Consider the following 22,563-nt stretch of genomic DNA (forward strand, 5'->3'; position numbering starts at 1 on the left):
TGCACTGTAAAGATGCTGCTAACAAAGGCCACAAGCACATAATGATAAGAACAGTGGACACCGATGTTGTTGTGCTTGCCATTGCTGCATACCACCAGCTACCAGTTCAGGAACTGTGGATTGCGTTTGGGACAGGAAATAAATTCAGATACTTGCCAGTACATCAATTTGCATCTGCCCTGGGACCAAGAACATCAGCAGCAATTCTACTGTTCCATGCCATGACCGGCTGTGATACTGTGTCTGGCTTTGCTGGTCGTGGCAAGAAGGCAGCATGGGATGTCTGGATGTCTTACGATAAAGCAACAGCTGCATTCCTGCAACTTGCTGTATCCCCAGATAACAGCCCGGGTGACTGACTGGCTGTATTGGAGAGATTCAATGCGCTTCTGTATGATTGTACCAGTGAATTAGATAAAGTAAGCACGGCTTTACTGTATACATTCACTTAAAGGAAAGTTGAAAACAAAAAAATATTCCTGTAACAAGCACATTCATATATGCTTGTTATCTGTTAATTTATAACTTGTAAAATTGTTGTATGTTTGACATCACAGGTGAACGATGCCCGGAAACACCTCTTTACAAAGAAAGGGCGATCTACTGAAGGGATCAGTTCTACCCAAGCGGCACTGGTATAGCATATTAGGCGTGCGGTATATCAAGGTGGTCACGTCTGGGGACAAAGTACTGTTGCTGAACTAATACTTCCCGACCCTGCTTGCTGGGGCTGGAAACTTGAAGGGGACATTTATTGCCCTTTCTGGACAACATTAGCTGAAGCAACTAAGAGTTGCCAGGAACTGGTCTGTTGCGGTTGCAAAAAAGGGTGTTCCAGCCGATGCAGCGCATCACTATATATATATCATTTTAATCCACAAGTATGAAGGCAGAGTTATAGTTTAAGTGCCAAGAACTATAGAACCACAGGCCAAAATGTGCATGAAACAGATACCGTAATATTATGTAGCGATTTTCACTCATTGTGTCACTTTTTTGCTTGCCAATACAAGAGCGGACAAGTATGATAATCCCCACATTCATAGCAACATTTTGAGCCATCTTGAGCCTTAGTTGGACATTTATTGATTAAACTAGAGTCGAAATCATTTCAACTGGTAAAGTGCTTGGTCGCATTGGCCACCAGGTGGCGCTACAGGCCACCACGGGGCTCTGATCAATTGGCGCTATAGTAGAAAATGTTCAGCACCTAAAGCTGTATAAATATGCAAAGTTTCACATTTCTAGGTAAAAGTGCCTATTTCTTGTGCTTACCGCTGGACTAATAGTAGTAGCTTATTTTCTTCGCCTGTATTCCACAACGAAATCCCTATGGTCACATTCTTCTGGGGTTTTTGTGTGTAGGCATTTTTGTACATTTCTCCACAATTCTGTTTTAAATCCTCCGTTTTAACTGTAATACAGCTTTAAATCCCGCTAACAATCCTCCATTCCTGATTGTAATCTCGTTTTAAATCTCGCAAGTGGAGTCTGCAATAGGAATGTGCTGTCACTCAGTAGTTGGGGCGGGTTTAAAGTATTCAGAACGAATCAATGATAGACACAAGTCAGGAAGGTGGGACATTGCCCAGCAGCACTGGGAAATGTAGGTTTTATTTTTTAATGGGAAAAGGGTAAAGTCAACGTGAATTGATTAACCATTTCCACAGTTTTTCCAGTGTTTTCTGGTGTTTATTGGCTATCCACCGATTTCATTTTCTTTTTTTGTATCGTGTTTTATCATTTAAAACCAAAAATCAAAAGCCCTAATTATATTGTATGTATATTAGATCTGAATATTTTCAGTAGCAGAAACATATAGTAACATTCCACATGGGACATTCTGTTATTCCCATTGGAAAACAACCTGGATATCATAATTGGTTTATTTAAATAACATCTAATTGAATCTGTTCCATGGTAAGAGAAGTGAGCATTTGGGTTTTAGGTATAATAAGTAAAAAGATTGATCCTCTGCTGAAGAATTGCCATTTGTAAGAAGGACTTGCAGTAGTTTAGGTGAACAGCCAAACCTATTCCAGATTTTAAAATGTTTTTGTGTGTGCCATCACTGGCCACCAGGTGGCGCTACAGGCACTATAGCAGAAAATGTTCAGCACCTAAACTTGAATAAGTATGCAAAGTTTCACATTTCTAGGTAAAAGTGCTCAATCAAGTGCTTATCCGCTGGACTATATAATAATAATAATAATAATAATAATACTAATAATAATACTAATAATAATAATAATAATAATAATAATAATAATAATCTTTATTTTTATATAGCGCCTTTCATAGTGGACCACCATCACAAAGCGCTTTACAAGGTACGAGACTAGGGTATGTGAACTATGCATCATTGCAGAGTCACTTACAACAACGTCTCTCCCAAAAGACGGAGCAGTAAACTTTAATTTGAAAGCCCCACATTGCCCACCTTTTTTTCAATCTTGACCATGTTATACCTTTTTCAAAATTTAATGTAAGCATGATTATTCCTTTACAAAGTATTTATTACAAATTATAATACTATTGAGAGGTACAGTTTCCTCTTGAAAAAATATTTGTCTCATTTATTTTTACTATTAAAAAAAAATGTTTGAAAGTTATTTGCAACATCAACACATTACGCCTGGGAATAATTATAGAGAACACAGCAGTCTACATTTGAATTGAAATCTTAGACAGTGTGATTGGGTTTTTAGACAGAGCGTCATTATGGAATTTAGGGAAATAGCAACACATCTCAAGTTGTCACCTACTGTATATACACTATACAATAATAATGTGTATGGGATAGGGGATGTTAAATTGTTGACATTTTCATTGTAAGCTAATAAATAAACTAGAAAAATGATTTTGACAGAAAAAAGACTAATCTGCACACAGGAGCTCTAAAGTCAGTAAAGATATCTTATTGTACTGTCAGAGGAAGTAATAATCATTTTAAAAACCTATATATAAGTGCCAATTTCCTTAATTTGAAGTCTACAAAACTAAACCCATATTCCAATTAGATAGGACAGAAAGGTGCACAGTACTGTAGCTTTAGAGCTTGTTTACAGTGCTTACTTCTTCCATCAATAAAAGAGACTGTCTCCCAGACTAGGAAGTCATGGTCTAAAACAGGTACAATATTGTGAAATGTATCAGGAGATAATTGATGACCCTCTTCCTGGGGAGCTGAAACAGGGCATTGGGAAATCATTTTCAATCTTTGGCTTAGCAGACTAACACAAATGCTGGTGGCTTGCTCTGTCAATTCTCACTCCTTGGGGTCAAACAAACAGCTTTTCCAGGGCCAGCTCAAAGGCTAGTGTATGGTCAGCCAAGCTGAAAATGTCCCATGTCCTCCACAAAATGATGCAATGTAGCATTTCATTTACCGACTGTTTGTTATTTGTCATTGACAAAGTTATAATAAGAACAGCCTTCATATTTATTGACCAGATGCCCCCTGTATTCCCAAGCCTCAAGCTCCATCCTTGCAAAGACCCAAAGTTCTCTTGCAGTTTGTGCATCCTTTTTGTTACCACATTTTAAATAATACCTCACAAGTCTCTCCTCCCATTACGCCAGGCCTGACAGAAAGGGTTTAAAGAATCTGATGACTCTCCCGTGACCTCTCTGGGCCAATTAGCATTTTCATGGAAAGTAATTTGTTTATCTTTGACTTATTTTATGTGAAAGTTGTCTAGTCAGCAACCTGCATGACAGAGTAGCTGGTCATGGTTTGAGTTCTATTTAGGCCTCTAAGAAGCATTACAAAGACATTGGAAGACTTGGTATGTTATCCAAAAAAGTTAGGATGGTAAATACAAGAAAGAAGCAAGTCGATGACCATAAACATGGCTCTAAACAGGTACCGATCTGCATTATAAAGACCTCCCTCTGCACAATTAGGTCAGGACTCTTATCAAAGTTGACATATTGACTTCCTGATTATCAGCTTGTTACGGATTGCTGGACAGGTGACGTCATGGACCAGGAAATACACGCACAGGCAAGGTGCGACAGGTTGAGTCGCCAATGTGCTCTTTCTTTATTAATAATATAAATCAAACAAACAAACAAAACACATTAACAAAATAACAGGCGCAAGGGCCAAAATAAAAGGACTATACAAAACACTCACTGATGTAAATAACACAGAACGAACAGCACAACACAGAACACGAACAACACTCACCACATACTTCTAACACCAACATTAACTCTAGCACACTAACTATTTCACCACCCGGGATCACCTTATTTATACCCCTGTGGCTTTTAAGCATGTGGTAGTGTGGAGTGGATAAATAGCATGCGCTAAGTTTTGAGGCCCATCTATACTGACAAGTTTGAAGTGTGAAATAGAACATTTTATTGTCCTTTCTAAAAATGTTTATACATGTATATTAGATCTATGAAAACTGGATTAATCCGATCATGCATATTGTAGAATGAATGCGCTGAAAGTGGTAGGGAATTTAACAATAGTAAGAGAAATATTAAGCCTGTTGTTAAACAAGTAAATAGAAATATATTTTGTTTCTTGACCAAGTGTTGCACTTTCCTTTTTGTATGTATCATTTTACATGGCTTAAATGTCTTTACAGCATAATATATTGCTATACATATACATATTGCATTAGTTAAATTCTGTTTTTGCAGGCAATTAGATGGATGTAGCTAATTGTAATAGCTATGAGTTATGAGTAGCCTAAGTAAATCCAGATTCTTGTTAATTGTAAAGCAACGTATTTCAGTAAATAAGAATGAAAAAAAGAATAGATATTTGCGTTACTATATTGCATAATAACACTGATTCTATCATTGTTAAAATAACATACTGCAAGCCCTTAAATCAACTGCTGGTATTATAAGGCATATATATATATATATATATATATATATATATATATATATATATATATATATATATATACATACATATATATATATATATATATATATATATATATATATATAGTTAATTATAGAGATCATTATAAATTAGAGCCAGGTGCAGGGTATTTAAAGAAAGCAGCCAGTCTCTTCGGGGCTGCTGTGTGAAGAGCTTGACTGTGTGTTGTAGCCCTGAAAGGTGTTGTGTGAAGCCTGTTTGTGAATAATGTTGTGTAATACTGTGTGTTTTGTTTTTCAGCCGGTAAACAGCCTAGCTGTCCGGTAATTAGTTTAGGTTCCCGTTTGTGTTTTAGTTACTGCTCGAAAAAGAGCTAGGTGTTTATTTTGTTTTTGTTTAATTCTTGTTTATTAAAATAAATAGTGCGTCCGCACTTTTGAAAACTCTGTTTCTATGTGTGCTGGGTCTGTTTTAAAGGGGCAACGAACGTGAGTGAGTGGTCGCCTGATCACAATATATACAGTAACCAATTATCAGCTTCAACCTTAACATAATATATTGTATGTATTTTGGTCTACTGTTTTGTCCGACACCTGTATACATGCACTTAATGTTATCAAACATTTCTGGGAGAAAAAGATGAAATAACAAAAACACGAATGATAAAGTAATACATTTATGTTATCTTATTCAGACCCTGAAACTAAAACCTGACACCATGTTGTTTAGCAATTAATTACTCCATTAATTGTGAACTTGGTGACAGCCTTGTAAACACAGCAAAATGAACAGCAAAGTGAGCAAACTACATTACGACTTAAGAAACAAAAATCACAGACTGAATCAATTGCTAATGATGGATTGCAAATCCAAGTATCTTACAGGAGAACGGCAATACAACAGAGGTAATTAAATCCTGCAAGGTATGCACCATTTGCATATTTGAAAATACCGGTAAAGCAAAATGGTTCCTTCTTAAATATTTTACAATAATGAGCTCCTTAAAATTATATTATCTTGTAACATTAACAACATGAGACATTTCAAATCACATACTGAATACTGTGATGAAATATGCAGAGATTTAAGATTCATGGAGTTTCCATGCGGGGCAATTTACACGTGAAATAGCGATGTGCGTGCACGTTTGGGAGAATTACATGTGTAAATCACTCCTACGCGGTGGGCTGGTAAATACAAAACAAAATCAGTTACCTGCGTTGACGTGGTGACTGTTATTTTTACCCTGACAGCTTGCTGTGGTGTGTGTGTGTGTGTGTGTGTGTGTGTGTGTGTGTGTGTGTGTGTGTGTGTGTGTGTGTGTGTGTGTGTGTGTGTGTGTGTGTTCGTTTCTTTACCGCCTTGCAATTTATAAATACATTTTTCTTTACTGCATTGCAGTTAAAAAGAAAAAGGAGTAGCAGTGTGATATCCACCAGGACCCAGCTCTGTGCTTGGTCACCCGCCTGTCGTGGTGAATGTGTTTCTCCCATAGCTGAATTGCTGTGTGTGTAAGCATCTATTTTTTCCTATTACTGCCCTTGCAGTTTAAAAAAAAAAAAAAAAAAGGAGAAAGGAGGAAATAATAACTATAGTTAGTGACTTGGATGTGTTGAGCCAGCTCGATTGCCCGAAATAACGTAACAAGCATGTGTACCAACAAGTGGTTGATGTCCTCCCAGAAAGAGGAATAGAGATCACAGTCCCACAAGCTAGGGACAAATTAAAACAGTCCTACCTGCAGGAACGAGCAAAGAGGCGCTGTTCGGGAGAAGCAGGACGGTCACGGTTTCGGTTCTGGGAATATATGGACTGTTTATAGGGGCAGCACCCAGTGGCAGTGAGACTGCACATTCACAATCTTTGTGGCAGATGGAGTCTGTATTTGTATACATTTTTTTGTGTCTTCAGTTTAACTGAGCTCTGTATACATATTCCTATGGTGTTTTTCTTTTTTAACCCCCTATTTCTCCCCCCCCCCCCCCCCCACCCCCCACCCCCCTCACAGAAGCTCGTCCATCACAACACCACCCTTCAGCAGTGGAGTACAGACGGTCGAGTCTACAGGAGATGAGACGGATGCGACACCAGATGCAACAGCAACAGGTCCTGTTCCAGCAGGCAGAGTGTCGCCGTCAGTGTGACTGGTCAACGTGGATGAGACAGTACTAGCAGCAACATCAGGAAACTGTGGCGATGTTCTCTGAGTTCTTGCAGAGTATTGCTGAGGCTGTGACATCCAACACACCTACAGTTGACGTTGGCACTAAACCAGCAAGATGGACGAGTATGTGTCCAAACCGTCCTTTCGCTAGCCATTGGCATTAGATAACAAGGCATAAGGATTTGCTGGTAGAGGATGTTTGGAGGTTCAAGCTCCCGAAACAAAGGGAAAACATCCACTGTTCCCAATCCAGACAGCCTTGGGAGCATACATGGAAGATGTCTGGCACAGAGCTTTAGAATCCTACATCTCCGCCAGTTTTCAGCCATGATGATCTGCAATACCTGTGTTGGTCAGTTTCATTTTATACCTCCCAGTTAATTTTTAATGAATGAGTCGTAAGATAAATTAGTTGAAACCGGATTCAATACTAACAACTTGCCTCGCCGCCAATGACATTTAAAAAACAATGTGGGCAAGAGCAGTAAAACACATTATTAACCACAAGGTATTTTGCTTTATTACAGCAGCTTAGATTCACTTGTGTATCAGTTGTCTGTGCATAGAAACCACATTTTCACAAAATTTCACTAGTATTCTTCAAAAACAGCACAAGTACTTTACGTATAACTAATTTACATATCAACCCCCACCTTTACCCTTCATTTGCATGACGTCGGGTGAAAAGCCTGGTTTACTCGAGTAAAATACACTGAGCGAATGGAAACCCAAAAAAAGCATTTTACATAAGACATTTTTCTAGAGCAAATGTCTTGAGCTAAAAAAAAACACGCATGGAAACTCCACCATTGTCACATTTAAACTTTAAATGTATATGCTGTGTTGTGACATTTAAGGATGGAGGTTTCTACTCTGTTGACTAGAAAAAACCTAAAATTTGTACAACTTATATAAGCATGAATAATCACAATTTGATAGGATTACTTCAAATTTGCATTGGAATTGGTTAAATTGGGTTTGGTTTGATCTTTGCTGTCTCTGTGGAGTTAATTTATCGCTAATGAGGGACTCATACTTACGCGTGTTGTGAGGGGGTTCTGGGTATTATCAGACCCTGAAATCACCCCAAACCTATTTCCAGTACTAATGGTTAGATCTCAAATGCCTCTTGTTCTGGAAGTACTGACACCCCCACCTTTTTCCATTTACGAATTTAAGGGGAAAAGTTACCGGTACTTTGATCACAATCTGTATCCAGCATCCGCCCCTCTCCCAAGAGCAATCTACCTTTTCTTTAGAATACACAGCAGCTATCCTATCATACTTTTGTAGGAACTCATTCCTTCTCTCTTTTGCTTTCATCAATATTGAATAAATTATAAAAACACTTGCACCGCATTGTAGTGTTTTTTTTTTTTTTTTTAGAATGACCTATATATACGGAATAAAATACATTTATAGGGCAGATATAGTAAATATTACTTTGATCAAATTAGACTAAATAAAATTAACTTACACTATTGCCTACTTAAACATTTTTTTGTCAGTTAAAAACATAATATTGCATTGTTTACCAATTGCATCATCCTGTAATTAAATCCATAGTTAAAGAATATTAGAAAAAAAAGAAAAAAAAAACTAAAAACAATAAACTAATCATAATTGTTCCCTTGGACAATCTTAAAAAAAGTCTGCTGCTTGTTAAATATTCCAGAAATTACTGCAACATTTGTTAAATTGGTAATTTGTATTTGTTGTCCACTGACACTTCATATTTAATTTACCATTTAACTTTAAAATGGTTTATAATAAGGAAAACAAGGGTGATGTAGTGTTTAGATGGCACACGTGCTTGGAAACACAACATCTTTAAAACTATGTGTCCACAGGCCTTCTGCTGCCTCTGGGGTTTTAATGAAAAGTGAAACCAACAGTTTACCCTCTCACAGCAGGGCTGAGAACATGCTCAGAGGGGGGGCATTGTAAGGCATTACCAAGACAATGCTGCCATATGGGGAACAGAAGGATCTCCCGCTCGCCCATTCAAAGCAGAGTGAACGCCAATCCAAATGTGCATAACAGCGGTCACTTAAGGTTATAGTTTTTAACATAACAACTGATGAAAAAAGGCATTTTGTTCCCATTAAGGCTTATTATTCTGGGGATCACATATGCATGTATCCCACAGTTTAAATTAGGGAAAACACACTGACCCAGGCAATGTAAATGACAATGGATTTTCCACTGTATTAGATGTTTATTTTAATCCCATTTAGTGTAATGTGATCTCCCTTTTCTAAGGCTTCATTTAATTAGTCTATTAGAAATGAATGTACAAAATAAAATCCAGGCACATATTTATAGACATGTAAACATGGAAACTGCTTATACTACAGAATACACTATTGGTGTAAATAGCTTAATTGTAAATGTATTCCCAAAGGAGGTCTTGTCGAAAATTCAGGCAAAAGCTGACATCAATTCGTTTAAATCAGCCATGGCCCAAGGCCATGTTACAGGAGGTTTGTGAATCTACTGTAGGGGGAAAACGTTTTTGCAAACCAGAGTATCCAATAATACATCATATTAAGAAACATATTACATGTTTACATGTTAGGAATAAATGGAATCTTTTGTGAATATTAGTTTGCTTCAGTAAGCAATAAAAAAAATCTATTTTGGTTGTGTTTCTATAATAAACAAATAGAGTACTACAGTACTTTGTTTTCTCTAATTAGTATCTAATGATGTATCAATTATTGAGTATAATTGACTTTACTATTAACTGAAAATAAAAATGCCCTACTTTTACTAGCTAATTTCAGTGCATTAATTGCCTGTATTTGCTAATTATGGGATTTTACTAATTTGCATAGGTATATTATATCCAGTTTTCCAAAATCAACATTTTATTAATAACTTTGTGTATGAAATGTTGACAGTATTTGCTTTTTGATTTATAAATACAATATCATATCAATTAATGATGTATAGTTAGTAAGTATAATACAATATATTATGTGAAATAAACAATGTAGCGAAGTAACCGTTTAACACTGAGTCCATTATTGACCTGGACAGCAGTGGACCATATGACATCCTTCTAATAATGCAGACCACCACTGAACAGTACATTAACAACTTTTGTAAGTACGGTATATCATTCTCATATCAAGTTAAATAGAAACGCATGTCATATAAAGACAGTGCTCAGCTTCAACAGGATCCTAAAAAGATCTGGCAAATAAGAAAAAAATTAACTTCCAAAGAACGGCTGCTACTTAGCAACAGCCCATTCACCTAATGGGTAGCCCAGCAGTGATTCAACAACATTATAATCCTAAAATGTAATGGCTTTTCCCCCTAGAGCAATTCTCTAAAAATATAGTCCTGTATAAAATAATAGGATTCAAATTAGTTTGCTGTTCTTATTCTAAAATTATTAAACAAGTGACTGAAGATGGAATGTAAATCTTTTAACCATTCGCAAGAAGCTTTTTTAGGAATGTTCTTATAAGATGCCTGTTAGAGTAGACACAGATATTACAAACACATTCTAGCAAGATATTTTGTAATTTAATTGAATAATCTGCTAATTATTACATTTTATTTTGAAAGAAATGAATAAGGGGCTAATAAATTAGTAATGTAATAAACACTATTACACGATACTATTACACTACTAAACAGTATACTATAGGTTAAGGTTCAGGTTTTCACATTTCTAAACTGTTGTCTTATCTGAAGCTTCTAAATGCTTAAAATGGCGCAAAGAACCACTGACAGAAAATTATTATTATCCCACACAGCACCCAACAATAACATTTTCTATCAATATGAATTGTACATGAGGGCTGCTGTGAAGTGTTGTTATTTTTGTCAGTGTGTGATGGGGAACTCACCTGGAAGCACCACTGAGTTTATTGAGTCTTTCAGGTTCAACACTCATTCACCAAGGGACTGTTTCTGAGCACATACTGCAGTTGTAAAAGGCAATCTTAATCTACAGATAATCCTGAATATACACTCAGTCTGATATCTCTGAGGATTAGCACAATGATCACTTTGATTTGAGGTCACTTACTGATTCAGGCCAAGGGCTAACACTGCACAGGCTGCAGTATGTGCATTAAACAGCTCTGCTGTGTAAAGAAGCCTCTAGCTGGAAAAAAGAACTATAATATTATAAGTGTCCTGAGCTTGTCTGCATCTGTTATTATTATTATTTGTTTATTTAGCAGACGCCTTTATCCAAGGCGACTTACAGAGACTAGGGTGTGTGAACTATGCATCAGATGCAGAGTCACTTACAATTACGTCTCACCTGAAGGATGGAGCACAAGGAGGTTAAGTGACTTACTCAGGGTCACACAATGAGTCAGTAGCTGAGGTGGGATTTGAACCGGGGACCTTCTGGTTACAAGCCCTTTTCTTTAACCACTGGACCACACAGCCTCCACATCTGTGGACATTATCCCTGCATAGTGCTATTTCCAATCAAACAAATTAGTTACAGGTGGGTGACCACTCACACAACTGCAAACTGTAAACATAACATGTATATTATATTATGTATAGCTACAGACAGGTATGTCTACACTTTGTAGTTGTTTTCACAAGTAATGGTTGAACATCATAAGGTGATATAGGCTCTGGGTGCCAAAAGAAACAAACTTTAAAAATGAATTTCTAATAAAGGAAAGTACATTTACACTAACATTTAGTAAAGCAAGAAAGTTCTTGGTTGATGAGAAGCAGTACATGTTTGGTTGGTCAAATTCATACAGTAAGAGTTAATGGCCAATAAGTTGTTCAAATATTTTAGTCACTAAACTATTTACTACATTTTTTTTTTTTAACTAACTGGAGAAAGCCACTAAAAATAAGCCTCTCAGTGAAGTCACAGCCACTTATAAAAGTTTACCATGGTAAAATGGCATGGGAAGCTTTCACATGCTTATACTTTGTATTTAACATGCTTTACCATGTTTTCACTGCGGTGTGATTTGACCATGAAATACTATAGTACTTAGTCAGTAGCAGTAAACTAGAGGTGCTACACAAGCATTCATGACAATATAAGACATCAAACAGAAACAATTAATTTGTAAGCAAAATAACATACCAGTGCACTGAATACATTTTAACAAAAAATAAAAGAAAATAAGGATAACTATTATTTTGTCTAACATTAATAAGAATAAGATTACATTTAAGAAAAAAAAAGTTCTGTAAAGGGGCTAAATTGATTTAATTATTAGTTCCAATCCTGTCAATAATTATTGGTCCATCTGTGTGTAATAAATAGACAAGCCTCATAATCTACCTCATCATGGTTTAAGGACACCAAAGGATCCACTAAAGGACTGCAGAGACTATTGATCCACAAGATAAATGCTCTTTAGAATGTTAATAGTCTAATTTGCTTTAATGATTTCTTTCTACTTATTTCAGCATCAGACAGAGGAATATATACTTAATAATAAAGTCAGGGCAGTGGCCTAGAAACACCATTTGTTCTAGAATGAGAAATTCTCTGTTGAGTTGAACTTGAATATTTTCGTAGATGGTGATAATTTAAAGACAATAAATTACTTTTTTTTTTAGATACTCCCTTGGGTAGGATTGTAAACAGAATGTCTCCCACCACAAGAAAATTAAACCAGATATGATACTCTGTACAGTGGTATATGCTTGTGGAAGGTAACTTTGTGAACTGCTGGAGTGAAAAGTTATGTGTAAAATGTAAGTTTATAGTTCAGTACAAGAGAAAGGGAGTAAATAGTCACAACTGTATTTCAGAATCCGTAGGTTTTAATAATAAACTGTTAATATTACTTAGGCTTTTTTTTTGTATTAAGGGCAAAATAAAGAATACAGGTTAAAATACAAATTCTTGTTTATAGTTGAATGGGATTCAATAAGCAGACCACAGGTTACATCTCGTGCTGAGCTCCAGAGTTTTTCTTTTACATCTCTAAATAAAGTGACAGCTATAAAACTGGCTTATACAGATTTACTGCATGTGTATGGCAGTATCTTGAAATCTTAATGGGAGCACTGTTCTTACACTGAGAAAATTCAGCTTGGAAATGAAGAAAAATAAACTAATTTACCAAAAACTAGTACCTATACACCTTTAGATGTTGATGTCCTGTTAGATATCGCTACAGTAGTTTCTGACATAAATTGCATTGCCTTTCTCAAGTACTGTACACCTTTTTAAAATGCTCAGCACCTACTGAGTCATATCTGCAGTTGACAAACAGCTAAGGAGGAACCTGAGTCTATGTTCTCTTTACTGGCAATTTTTATATTTTATCATTGAAGTCAATGAGCCAATCTGCAATTTATGCTATCAAGAGCGGGATGAGTGTATTCAGAACCCGGTCACACACCCAATCTCCTACTAAAGAGCAGTGATAATGTAATAATGCTGCACTGATGTGCAGCTAGTAATGGAGCTGAACATCTCACATTCATCTAACACTACCTGATCATTGCTTTAACAGAATAATACATTACCCCTGAAAACAGCTGTAAACCTCTAACTTTATCTTTCAAATGCACTATCCCTTTTTCCTGGGACACATCACAGCCTCTAATAGAATAAGATAGTCACTTTCAAAGAAAATAGCTGCAAAATCGCTAAAAGATTTATATAATAGCATGTTATTTTATATTAACTTATGACCACTGACTGGAATGACAGTTAAAATGTTGTATAATAATAATAATAATAATAAGAAGAAGAAGAAGAAGAAGAAGAAGAAGAAGAAGAAGAATGATTGATGTTTAAACTTCAGTAGGTAAAGACTACCATCTGGTTTGCATTTTACATGCAGTATTTTCTTTACATGCTTAATAATGGCCTAAATAATTAAATAAAATGCATACCACTTTATGAGAATAAATGAGTTTCCCACCCACTGTGTTATCTATAATGTGAGTAAACAGCTCAGGGACCTGGTATTATTGGAAGACAGTAGCTTAGACAACAGGAAGTATCTGATCAAACCCTTGGAGATTAGTTAAGTGGGTTTTAAAGATTACAAGATAAGACGGCATTTTAGACAACTTTAAGATAAGGAAGAATCTTTGTAGCTCATAAGAAAAATGAAAATATACAACGATTCAAACAATAGAAAAACTCCCAGGGTTTACCAGAAATGTGTAAAATGCCATCTAGACAGCATTAGAAAAGAAACTTATATCCCACCACCGCATTTTAAAGTTTACACATAGCTTGCTGGAATTATTATTATTATTATTATTATTATTATTATTATTATTATTATTATTATTATTATTACCTGGCCAACATCTGTTATTCCACACATCATCACCCTTTAATTACAGTGAAGGTTAAGTAATTGGATATAGGGCAGAAGCAAGCTGATGTGATAATCACATAAAATGCTGTTAAAAGGGAGTTGATGATATCTTTTCTTTCACAAGATCTCATCATTTTGCATTGTGATGACACGTTACATACCAGTAATAAGAAAATTGTATTTGCTTGTATCTCTGCAGCTACCTCTCTCCAAAGCAAAAAAAAGGGTCTCAATTGCCTCCAAGCATGTTTTGCCTGGCTATCTGGGTTTGAATTTGCACTTGATTTCATATTTTGGGGGATTTCTTTAATTTATTAATTTGAGAGCAAGGGGTAGGAACCTGTTGGGGTAGTCAGGCTATAATCATCCAAATATTTGGGCTTATTTTCTCTTAGTTGACCTTAAAAAGTTATCAACAATATCCATGGAGGCTGTAACAATAAATCTTTTTAGGTCTAATTGAGAGGAAGATACACTCAATACACACAGACAAGCGTGTGCTGTACAGGAACCCACTGTGGAATAAATTCAATAACAAGAGGCAGATCATCTGTGCCCCTCACACCCAGGGCCAGATTAAGTTTAATGGGGGCCCAGGCCTGTTATTGTTTTGGGTACCTTTGCATATTAATTTGCTTCCTGTTACTGTTTTACTACCACCATGCTTGATTATGTAACACAATTTTTGTTCCTGGATAGTAAGTGTTATTTCCTAATTGCTTATGCCTCAAAAGTATAGAAAATGGCTATTATTCCCCACAAATTTTGCTTTTGTGACCAGGACAGTGATATTTTGAAATTTACCTATTTCCAATGAGAAAACGGGCGAATTTGTGTCTTTTCGTTCACATAAAGTCAGAAAAAAACAACATATGAATCCAAATTAACATGTATTTATACTAAAGTAATACAAAAATGACTACAAAAGATTTAGAAGTGAGTAGTTTTTCGAGATTTACGATTATACTGTAAATCACTTTCACGAATCAGCCCCCAAATGTAGTCTCCCATCATGTTCTCGTTATACTGTCCTTGGTAGCGGCGTTCAAAGTCCAGTATATCCTGGTGGAAGCGCTCGCCTTGCTCCTCCGAGTACGCTCCCATGTTCTCCTTGAATTTATCAAGATGAGCATCAAGGATATGGACTTTGAGGGACATCCTACAGCCCATTGAGCCGTAGTTCTTCACCAGAGTCTCAACCAGCTCCACATAGTTTTCGGCCTTGTGATTGCCCAGGAAGTCCCGAACCACTGCGACAAAGCTGTTCCAAGCTGCTTTCTCCTTACTAGTGAGCTTCTTGGGGAATTCATTGCACTCCAGGATCTTCTTTATCTGTGGTCCGACGAAGACACCGGCTTTGTCGGACCACAAGGCAATACAGTTTGGTAAAACAGACCTGTTGTTCTGATCCCCTCAAAATCTGAGGCCCTGGGCTGTAGCCCCAAAAGCCCCTGCATTAATCTGGCCCTGCTCACACCTCCAGCACCCATACTACAATGACTCTTACTCTTACAAATTGTTTTGTCAGTGGATTAATCATTCGCTTGTGTATTACTAGCTTACTTTTAAGATTGATAGCGGGAAGTTATGTATGCAATTTTGTCATTTCAAAAGGACCCATTGCTCTAACTTATCAAACGTGTACACTGTTACTGTTATTTAGTTGACATTTTCCTTTTACCTTTGTTTTAAAAGTTTTTAATTCAACAGTATTTATTTTACAGTATACAGAATTAGCTGGGGTTTCCTTTTGGTGATTACAGGCTTTACAAAAGCTATGGCCAAAAGTTTTGCATCACCTAGAATTTTAGGATTGAAACATAATTAAAAACAAACAAACAAACAAAAAAAAAACTATATGAACATAATTGAGATATTTTGTTTAACATCATGAAATCAAAGAAGATACAAAATATCACAAAAGTGTACTGGAAGCCATAACAGTTTTTCATTAAGCATCTGCAAAACTATAAAGTGGTATGTAGTAATTCAATGTGCTAACGTAACATTATTCAGCAGGTTTCATTCGACTTTATGAAGCACAATTAGTTAATTATATAGGGTGATGCAAAACCTTTGCCCATAGCTGTAGATTAATCACTTTATAAGAAAAAAATAATTCTCAAGACCATGTTTAATTTACTGACGTTTTCTTAGTCCTATACTTGACACTGATTTACAGTACTTGGACCTATTAAAGCTTTACATTTAGAAAAAAAATGTTACTGCTGATGTGACCACCTAAAATATAATAGGTTTATTCTTATTAAGAATGTTAAATAAAACATTAAAGAAGAAAAAAGAAAATGGGTGCAATAAAGTGGGAATAAAGGGAGTAAGTGCCTAGATACTGCCCTGCCAGTAATATTAACTTTATTTACTGTGTTAATTGTATTGAGGCACCCAGGGAGTTCACAATTAAAAGGTATTATATGCTCAAGTTGCATTTTGTGTGTACACTTTCAATTTACTATTAGTTTGGAAGCCAACTGTCTAGAGAAAAGACACAAAACAGTAATAAATTGACTATTAATTTTCACATGCTCTGCTAGGTTAACCCTGTCTGTCTTACATTCTGCATTCAGCTGCTAAATATGACAACGTCAGCATTTGCCAGTGCAGCCAGAGAATATGGAAACTAGAACAAAAAAAACATAAAAAAACTATGCTTTACTGTCTATGCAAAAGTGTAATGGCGTGTAACGAATTTTTAAATGAGCACTGGCCCAGTGGCACAAGTTGATCAACCTTACCAAAAGTAGTTCAGGAGAACACCCCAAAAAGTCAGCAAACACTGAGCATTGCACACAAAAAATACGAATGTAATTTTAATAGTGCTGCAATACCTATCACACTTTTTACTGTACTTACTTATTAAGTTTGGTGGTATTATTACAATATTAATATAAAGCTGAAAATTGTATCATACTGTTTTTGTAGCAGCAGTCCTACTTCTCGCACATAAAAAAGTCTTGATGGTGCATTTAACACATGATACCACTGTGGCGTTGTCAGACCTGAGATTGAAGATTACTTTTATAAATGTTTTTTTTTTGCAGAGATAAAAGAAGAAGAGAGAGAGAGAGAGAGAGAGAGAGAGAGAGAGAGAGAGAGAGAGAGAGAGAGAGAGAGAGAGAGAGAGATCACTGAACAGAGACCCCGGAAGGTGACATCTGCTATTAACCTTATATCAGGCCATTTTGTAAATCAATGTCACTCACATTTAATAACAAGTGTAATCAAAGAAATTATGCAAATGTAATGTGATGCTTCTTGCATTATGCAAATCTTCTCCAAATTTAATGAATCCTGACACGTGCCCAGCCACAGTGTATTGCTGAGATATTTTTTTTCTCCAGTGCGTGGCAGGTTTGCTGACGGTATACACTCTATTTAAAAAAAACAAAACAAAAAAAACAAAACCTAAAGGCATTGATGTTACTGTCATTGCGGAAAGGAAGCAATTTCACATGGATTGTTTTTGAAGGTAATATTACTTTGAGCCTATATGACTCTAAATTAAAGCCCCACATCTCCAAAATATTTCAAATAGTCTTTAATAACCAGAGGGCTTCGGCCTGCATCGGGATGCAGTCAACTGCTTCAGCATAACCAAATGTTACAGAATAAAACAGCATGTCATGGTGCCATTTGACATGGTGAAATGAGATTAGATGAAATTCATTTCTAAGTGGAGAAAATTACAGCCCTTATTCTGCAACCCCCACCCCCAAAGCAGAAGTGCACTCAGGCATGAAAGCTGACATGCTTATGGAATGACCTGACCGGCAATGCCACCGTGGATATTAGCTGCAGTCTTACTGTTTTAAGCTCAGAAAATGTACATACACATATAAACATAAACATAAATTGCCATTCCACACTAACATATATAAATATATAGATATATCATGGCTCTGGGGGTGTGATATATATATATATATATATACATGTATATATATAGGAGGCTGTGTGGTCCAGTGGTTAAAGAAAAGGGCCTTGTAACCAGGAGGTTCCCGGTTCAAATCCCACCTCAGCCACTGACTCATTGTGTGACCCTGAGCAAGTCACTTAACCTCCGTGTGCTCCGTCTTTCGGGTGAGATGTAGTTGTAAGTGACTCTGTGGCTGATGCATAGTTCACACACCCTAGTCTCTGTAAGTCGCCTTGGATGAAGGTGTCTGCTAAATAAACAAATAATAATAATAACATATATATATGTTGTGACCCAGCTCCCAAGTTCACCACCAGGAGACATTCAAGGCAGGCTGGGGGCTTGCCCACAGGTGTTGCTGATAAAGATCAGAGGGACCTATGGGCAGGGTATGTGCCTACCATGACATCAAAGAGTTAACGGGTGAATGGGCTGAGGTGTGGTTAGGTAGGGAATTATTGTTTGAACATGGTATAATATCATTAGCCTTAATTGGCCCACACCTGTAGCCTGTATCAGCAAAATTCCTGGCTGATGAAGGGCTGGTAAAAGAGAGCCTGCACAGCTAGTCAGGCATCTCTTTTCGACCTAAGAGCAGTCTGGGTTCACCTATGCCAGAAACAGGAGCCTTGAATTAAGAATACCTGTTGTGAAAAGCTGTCAGTTGTTTGTGTCTGCAAATCCCTGTTTGCTACAGGGGCTGTGGGGATCTGTTTATTTCCAGTTTGAATACGCCTGAGTAACGGGATTGTCTTTTCTGTTTAAATTAATAAAACCCTCGGTTTTGATTGGAAAAACACCTGTCTGCCTTCTTATATATATATATATATATATATATATATATAAATACACAGTTGTAGTCAAAAGTTCACATACTCCAATGGAAATGTATAGGTTCTAGAAATGTCTTGAAAACAAATAATTATAGGAAAAATCTTTTGTAGCAAAAGTTTTGCTTTTGTGGATGAGGAAAAAAAGTTACATTAAATAGATATCTACAATTATTTAACCATTCTGAAGTAGATTTTGATGTGTGCTCTGGATTGTTGTTGTGTTGGAACGTCCAGTTGTACTTTAAACCAAGTTTTGTAACAGAGGGTTTCAGATAATTGGCCAATATCTTTTGGTATGCTATGGAATCCATTTTTACTATATATTGGAACTAAATTTCCTGTGCCATTAGAGGAAAAACAGACCTATAGAAGGATATTACCAACTCCATGCTTGACAGTAGGTATGGTGTTCTTTTCTTTGTACGCATCACCAGACTTTCTCCAAACGTAACGACTATCAGCATGACCAAATGCTCGATTTTTGTTTCATCCCTCCACAAAACCTTTGACCAGAAATCATATCCATCATTCAAATGCCGTTTTGCAAACTTTAAGCGATTGTCCTTGTGACATTTTCCTAAGAGTGGCTTTTTCATTGGCCTGCGACCATTGAGACCTTCACCATGCAATACTCGACCTATGGTTGAAATGGAAACCTCGGATTGTTATTAACCTTCCTCACAATTCTTCTACTTTCTCTTGGTGAAAGAACATTCTTTCTTCCAGACCGAGGTAGCGTTGTGACAGTACCATGAGTCTTTTACTTCTTGATAATAAAAACAATAGTTGAAATTGGGATACTCAAATGCTTGGAAATCTTCTTGTATCCTTCTCCAGCTTTATGGCAAAAAAATATTTTCTGCTTAAGGTCTTCAGACAGCTCTTTACTTTTTCCCCTATTGACTTACTGGTAATGACAGCAATCATCCTATGCCTAAACCTTTTATACTCTCTAAGAATGTTCACCTACAATTCAGCATTTTCTAGACTTTTCTAGAATTAGGTTCTGCATTATCATATTGAAATTTCCTAACACCTTGTAGACAATACTATCATAGCATCAAGAGTTTCAGAGTTTTGCAAAAAAAAAAAAAATGTTGAAATAAATAATTTTAGACATCTAAAGATTTTTACTAAAATCCTTTGTTTTCGAGACATTACTATACATTATACATTTCCATTGGGGTATGTAAACTTTTACACTATATATATATGTATACATGTCAAATAAATTCATTAAAAAATATGTTTCCTCTTGGGTTAATGTTTATGTGTCCATAAACATCCATCTTTATTTTATATAGCGCCTTTCATAGTGGATCACCATCACAAAGAGCTTTACAAGATGCAGTAACAACAAGAAAATCCATAATACTTTAAGTACAGAGAAATACATACAGTGCCTTGCATAAGTATTCACCCCCTTGGACTTTTCCACATTTTGTAGTGTTACAACCTGGAATTAAAATGGATTTAATTAGGATGTTTTGTCACTGATCTACACAAAATAGTCCATAATGTCGAAGTGGGGAAAAAAATCTACATATTTTTCAAAATTATTTACAAACAAAAAACTGAAAAGTCTTGATTGCATAAGTATTCACCCCCTTTGCTGTGACACCCCTAAATAAGCTCTGGTGCAACCAATTGCTTTCAGAAGTCACATAATTAGTTGAATGGAGTCCACCTGTGTGCAATTAAACTGTCACATGATCTCAGATTAAATACACCTGTTTCTGGAAGGCCCCAGAGTTTGTTAGAGAGCATATCTAAACAAACAGCATCATGAAGACCAAGGAGCTATCAAAATAAGTCCAGGATAAAGTTCTGGAGAAGCACCAATCAGGGTTGGGTTATAAAAAAATATCTCAAACTTTGAACATCCCCCGGAGCACCGTAAAATCCATTATTAAAAAATGGAAAGAATATGGCACAACCGCGACTCTGCCTAGAGAAGGCCGTCCACCAAAACTCAGTGACCAGGTTAGGAGGGCATTAGTCAGAGAAGCAACCAAGAGGCCAATGGTAACTCTGAAGGAGCTGGAGAGATCCACAGCTGAGATGGGAGAAACTGTCCATGGGACAACTATAACCCGGATGCTCCACAAAGCTCTAAGAATGTTCACCTACAATCCAGCATTTTCTAGACTTTTCTAGAATTAGGTTCTGCATTATCATATTGAAATTTCATGAAGAGTGGCGAGAAGAAAGCCATTGTTGAAAAAAACCCATATCAAATCCCATTTGGATTTTGCCAAAAGGCATGTGGGAGACACAGTAAACATGTGGAAAAAGGTTCTCTGGTCTGATGAGACCAAAATTGAACTTTTTGGCCTTAGCGCAAAACGCTATGTGTGGCGCAAAGCCAACACTGCTCATCACCCTGAGAACACCATCCCCACGGTGAAGCATGGTGGTGGCAGCATCATGTTATGGGGATGCTTTTCATCGGCAAGGACTGGGAAACTGGTCAGGATTGAGGGCAAGATGGATGGAGCCAAATACAGGGAAAATTCTAGAGGAAAACCTGTTTCAGTCTGCAAGAGACCTGGGACTGGGGCGGAGGTTCACCTTCCAGCAGGACAGTGACCTTAAACACACAGCCAAAGCTACACTGGAGTGGTTTAAAAACAAGAACCTGAATGTCTTAGAATGGCCCAGTCAAAGCCCAGACCTCAATCCGATTGAGAATCTGTGGCAAGACTTGAAAATTGCTGTTCACCAACGGTCCCCATCCCTTGACAGAGCTTGAGCAATTTTGCCAAGAAGAAAGGGCAAATATTGCAGGATCCAGATGTGCAAAGCTGGTAGAGACTTAGCCAAAAAGACTCACAGCTATAATTTCTGCCAAAGGTGCTTCTACCAAGTATTGACTCAGGGGGGTGAATACTTATGCAACCAACAAATGTCTTTTTTTGTTTAATTAACATTTGTGTCACAATAAAAAATATTTTGCACCTTCAAAGTGTTAAGTATGTTGTGTAAATCAAATGGTAAAAATCCCAATTAAATCCATTTTAATTCCAGGTTGTAACACTACAAAATCTGGAAAAGACCAAGGGGGGTGAATACTTATGCAAGGCACTGTAATACATGATATACAGTTAAAAAAAACAATGCACAATACATGAAATACAGTAAAATAAAAACAATGCATAATACATTAATTACAGTGAAAAATGCATAATACATGATATAGTAGCATAACACATGAAATAGTAGTAACAACACAACAGCTAATTGCAGATATCATGCTTAAAGAGCATGGAAAGCAAAAAAGAACAAGTGGGTCTTGAGAGTTGTAAAGCGAGCGGCGGTGGGAGCATCAAGCACCAAAGCTGGGAGAGAGTTCCAGAGAGTCAGAGCCATAAAGCTAAACGAGCGTTCTCCAAGTGTGATGGACTTTTGCTTGGGGATAACAAGCAGGCCAGAGTCGAAGGACCTCAGCTTGCGGGCAGGGACATAGCGGGTCAGCAGGTTGAGGA

The sequence above is a fragment of the Acipenser ruthenus genome, chromosome 7 (genome assembly GCF_902713425.1).
Source record: "Acipenser ruthenus chromosome 7, fAciRut3.2 maternal haplotype, whole genome shotgun sequence".
Classification (NCBI taxonomy): Eukaryota; Metazoa; Chordata; class Actinopteri; order Acipenseriformes; family Acipenseridae; genus Acipenser; species Acipenser ruthenus.